The sequence below is a fragment of the Calidris pugnax genome, unplaced genomic scaffold (genome assembly GCF_001431845.1).
Source record: "Calidris pugnax isolate Ruff unplaced genomic scaffold, ASM143184v1 scaffold398, whole genome shotgun sequence".
NCBI classification, from domain to species: Eukaryota; Metazoa; Chordata; class Aves; order Charadriiformes; family Scolopacidae; genus Calidris; species Calidris pugnax.
The window spans coordinates 2,522,763-2,528,762 of NW_015091280.1; positions in this window are offsets into that span (position 1 = coordinate 2,522,763).

Genomic DNA, 6,000 nt, shown 5'->3' on the forward strand with positions numbered 1-6,000 from the left:
AAAAGGAAAATGTGTATATACAAATGACAAGAATACTACACTAATGAAAAATCCATGCATTAGGCTGTTAATAATATAATCCACAAGCATGGCAACGCACCAAATCCATTTCTGTGACTCAAAGGGCAAATGGCTCTTGGAGGGTTGATTACCTCCTCAACCTGCTTCCAGATTCATTCTGCTACTTCTGCACTACCTCGCTCCAGCCACCATCACAGGCTCACTCTCACAATTACTGCAGAAACATCTCCATTGACTCCAGACTGTACTATTTCTCAGTTGGTTATTCTGTTTTCAACTAGAAGTTACCAATGCCCAGATGTGCCAATAGCAATCCTTATGCGTTTCAGCACAAAATCACCCTTTTGACTTTAACTAGGGCTGAAGCTTATTTGTACTTCACAGCTGATTTTGCAGTGTGATAGATAAAGGTATACTTATGACATGAACTACGTCAGCTCAGACGTTAGCACAGTCATTTCTAGTTGTGAAAAAGTGACAAAGTTCATTAGAAAGTAGCATCTTAAAACTGTAATAGCTGCTGTCAACTGCAAATATGATCTTGCTGTTGTGACAGGATAGTGTCCTTAGTGAGACCATTTGGCTTTTTCTAGTACGCTAATGCCAAATTTTAATCCCTAAAAGATCAAGAAAGAAATTTTATGCAGTTTCTTCTAGTTTAAAGATATTCTTCTGCAATTGTGTTACAGAAGAGTGTACAAATCCAGATACATAATCTGGAATTTAAGCCCATGTAAATAAATTATGAAAAATCAAGTACTCTGTCCTAGACTGCCATAGTCAAAAATATATTAGGAATTGCTTGCTGACAGTAGATGATTTAAGTTTACTCAAATCAGGTCTCTATATAGGTATTTCAGAACTTCATAATTACCTTTTCCCTCCTATCAGCTTTTAAAGATATCTTCTGAAAATATATAATTTCCACTGTAGCTTACACCAGTTTAGTTTAAGTAGTCCCTATCATTTTGAAATAATTCAGGAAAGCAATGATATAAAACACAGTGGAAAATAGAAATATTTTTAGTAGATTGATTTTTTTTGTCACTTAAAAAGAGGGTTACATAAGTTACTATACAAAAAAAAAAGCTAATCAGAAAAGCAGACACATCCTATCCTTCTCCCTACATTTCTGGCAAGTTGGCAACTGCTCAAGAGTGATCAGAGACTGGCCTATTTCTCAAGGACCTCAGGAGATTATAAGACTTTAAATCATAATCTTAGGAAAATGCCTAAAGCAATTTTTAAAATTATCTTCTACTACAGAAGGAAAAAGAAAAACAAAAAAAAAAAAAAGGAAAAAAGAAAGGTTCTGCTCTCTAAACTGGCAGAGAGACTATAAACAATGGTTTGAGGAAAGCTTGAGACACCCTGCATTGACACGGACCCTAGCAAGACTGAACTTCTGCCAGAATAAACATATTTTTATCAGGGAAGGGGGGTGGTGGTGGGGAAGGGAGAAGTTGAAAAAATGTTATTAACGAGTACAAGTTAAGTAGTTAAATTGGTCAATGGTACAAACCAGTCCTGATCAGTAAGAATGGCCTGGAAATGAGGGGTTGAGGGGGAGAACAGCTTAAGAGCTTTCCAAATTGCACTAAAGCATTGTACAATAGAGAAAGCCCTTAACAAGACTGAAGAGGTAACTTCACAATGTTGTCCATACTATGATCATAATTTCCTCTTCACAGGGGCAGAAGCTAAGGCAATGGGCAGGCTGAGCACATTGACTCCTGATTAGGAACTGGCCCTAAATTTAAGCATTGTCTTTAAGGATCTACCCTCCCTAATTCAGCCCCCGCACTCAGTAGGACGTATAGGAGCCAAACTTTGTTTACAACATCAAGGACCTCAGGAGATTATAAGACTTTAAATCATAATCTTAGGAAAATGCCTAAAGCAATTTTTAAAATTATCTTCTACTACAGAAGGAAAAAGAAAAACAAAAAAAAAAAAAAGGAAAAAAGAAAGGTTCTGCTCTCTAAACTGGCAGAGAGACTATAAACAATGGTTTGAGGAAAGCTTGAGACACCCTGCATTGACACGGACCCTAGCAAGACTGAACTTCTGCCAGAATAAACATATTTTTATCAGGGAAGGGGGGTGGTGGTGGGGAAGGGAGAAGTTGAAAAAATGTTATTAACGAGTACAAGTTAAGTAGTTAAATTGGTCAATGGTACAAACCAGTCCTGATCAGTAAGAATGGCCTGGAAATGAGGGGTTGAGGGGGAGAACAGCTTAAGAGCTTTCCAAATTGCACTAAAGCATTGTACAATAGAGAAAGCCCTTAACAAGACTGAAGAGGTAACTTCACAATGTTGTCCATACTATGATCATAATTTCCTCTTCACAGGGGCAGAAGCTAAGGCAATGGGCAGGCTGAGCACATTGACTCCTGATTAGGAACTGGCCCTAAATTTAAGCATTGTCTTTAAGGATCTACCCTCCCTAATTCAGCCCCCGCACTCAGTAGGACGTATAGGAGCCAAACTTTGTTTACAACACTGCAGCAGAAAAGTTTTCTATCCTATCATGTAGTTTCATGCAAAATAGCATCCCTTAACATTATATGCAGGACCAGCACTACTACAGTGTTTGGGAAGCAAGTAATTTAGGAAATCTGGATCTCGATTCCTCTGTGCGTTAGTGCTTCCTCTGAAAAAAACAAACCTGAAACTATTTATGCTCGCAATAGCTTTGTGAGGTTAGATAAATGAAAGACCACTCTTGGTCGCCATATAAGGCTCTAACACTGAGTCTTAAAATGGGACATTTTACATTAATTTCCTTTGGTTTTGTTGTTATACTTCTTTTAGCACACAAGTTCTCAGCTTGAGACACCCACATAATCCGTGGAATGTTAAAACTATTTTAACAACTAGAAAGAGCTAGTTTGGCCTTTCACGTCAATGTCTAACACTAAGTAGTTTTAATCAGTACATGACTGATAAACGTGAATATTCATTACTAGTTCTGTTACTGTTAAAATCATAACACATATACTTTGTGGTATGGGATATAAATACATAGATTCTCTCCTTATCTAATTTCCACTATGTGCGGCAGCCAAGTGTTTTGGAGTAGACAAATATAATTTTGGTATCTCCTCTTGTCTTCAGCGTAGGTTTGCATACTATAAACAGACACAAGCAAGTGGTAGGGGAGGATTAAATTTCTCTACAATGTTACTTTTCACAGTCTTTACTGATGCTAATATATTTCATATTGTCCACTGGGTTAAGTACAAAAAGAAAACAGGCACATGTATCCTTACATTGTTCCAAAATTACTTAGTCTGTTCAAATCACTGCATCCACTCGGGAGACATCAGATCCTGGGGTGAAGAGAAGTGCAATATTGAAGGGAGAATGTACCTATATTATAGTAAATGTTATACTGTCCGTACTGAAAGGAGGGAGAGCAGGATGAATTTTATTCATATTAACACCACTCACAAACAACTTGCTTCATAACTTCAGTCCAAATTAGAGTTACCAAAGGACCCAAATTAGCCTGCAAAATAATCAATTATATTTCTATACAGTTGCTCAATTATATATCACTTTAACTCCTGATTTTTTTTTTTTAAACAGTAAAATTGCATCATCTTATCAGTTTGTAAGAGCTCATAAAAATAAACCGATTGATGCAGCACTAGACTAAGACTATTATTTTCCAGGACAGACTTCTTATACAATTTGATGAGATGCTGGAAATAAAATAGTCAAGATACTTCCCTTCTTTTGCAATTAGTGTAAATGATATGTAAGGTTCTTTGCAAGTAGTAATAATATTTAAAAAAAAAAAAAGATAATTTGAAAGGAGTTCATTTTAGCCTTTTCTTTGCTGAAACAAAAAAAGTTTATTATTTTTACTTCTGACTGTTATTGTCCAAGCTGATAAACCAAGTGAGTGTTGTTTCTCCTTGGTAAGCCCTTATTTATTTTATGTTCACATTTCATGGATTAGCATCAGTAGAGGTTAAATAATAACAATCAGAATTTATGATAATAAATATTTTGCCAAGCAGTTTAAAATGAAGGTCTGAGAAGGTTAAAGAGCTAGGAAAAAAACCAAACCTCTTCACAAAGATTCTGCCCTCCTCACCCTCACTTCACAGAACATCACCAGATCTGATTAACATTAATAGTTTCAATACAATTTATTCTTAACCTCCACGTGCACATTTTGCTATCCCTGTGATGTTAAACACCTCAATTTGCTATACAGCCATGCATGTAGTCCAGTTAAACAAGACTCTTCAGTCCTCCTGCAAAGAACAGAAATAGTGTACCTCTCACAGAACAGTCTGAAGCCCCATTTAAATACCTTAAACTATTGATGACTAACAACCACCCTGTTCACAGGGTTGTCAGTCAGACACAGGTCTTTATAAGGTTTTGAAAAACTACCTCAAATTCATGTTATGTCTCCAGTTCTGGTCATGAGTGATATGGTATAATAAGAATTCACAAAGACTAATAAATAGAGCATATTTCCCTTGGTCAGTCTCCACATATAACAACAAACAGTTGTTTTCATTCCACTTTCAAGGAAACATTGAACATACCCAAACTAAAACATTAGCACATGTCCAAGTATTCTATGTAATCTCAAACCTTTCTTGAAAAAACAACGCTTTATGTTTTGGAGCATTAAAACATGACAAAAGTGGAAAAGTATCAGGGAGGTGCTGCTTATAACCAGCTCTAGTTTATCAGACAGAATTCCGGTTAAATTAACTATATGAAAAACGTAGTTACTATATCTAGCAGAGTGAGGTTTAATACAACAGGTTTGTATTATAAACATGCATTACAATGAAGAAAAAAAAAAATCACAAATTTATTAAAAACCTCTGCATCATTATTTTGGAGAAAAATCTATAGGTCTCCAAATATATATGTTTCTTCAATGACTTGGGGAGCAACTGAATTTAAATTTAGCTTGTTCTTCTGCAAGCATCTTATCATTGATGTTTCAGACAAACTACAAGAAAAGATAAGCAATACTTTTGTATTTCTCAAATACATTGCATATATACAACCATAGCTGTCTCTCAAATACACCTTCCGTTTACAACTCCACAGACCTGGAGTTGGATGCAACTGTTCCACACTTTCACTAGTTCTTCAGATGATATAGAGAATCACAGAGAACCTCAAGTTAAAAGAGACCCATAAGGATCATGGAGCCCAACTCCCTGCTCCTTGCAGGACTACCTGAAACTAAACCACACCACTAAAAACACTGTCCAGAAAATCCTTGCACTCTGACAGGTTTGGTTCCATGACTATTTCCTTGGGGACTCTGTTCCAGTGACCAACCACTCTCTCAGTGAAGGACCTTTTCCTAATGTCCAATTTGAACTTCCCCCAACACAGCTTTATTCTATTTCATTGTGTCCTATTCACTGGTCACCAGAGAGAGGAGATCAGCACCTGCCCCTCATGAACCTGTGCTGACTCTGACCAATGCATTGTGTCTCAAGTGTTTTTCAATAACTCTCAGAATAGCCTTCTCCATAATTTTACCAGGCACAGAAATAAAACTGACAGGCCTGTAATTACCATGGTCTTCCTTCTTTCCCTTCCTGAAAATTGCATATTTGCCAGCTTCCAGTCAACTGGAACCTCTCCAGACCCCCAAGACTACTGGAAAAAAAGAGAGGTCCCATGATGACATTGGCCAGCTCTCTCACTATGCTGGGATGAATCCCATCAGGCTCCATAGATTTATGCATATCCAGCTGCAGCAGCAATTCTTACCTGTTCATCTGTATCTGTAAAAATAGACGGTAATATCTCCCTTTTCAGATTAAGTGGTATTGCATGTTTTTCTCTATGTATCATTACGTTGGAGCCCATCACAAGCCAGAAAATTTATATACTTTCCAGGGACTTTATTTTTTAATTCTAATAATAAATTCAAACTTTGAGTGGCATTTCATATTGAGCTACATGAATGGGGGGCTTGCCA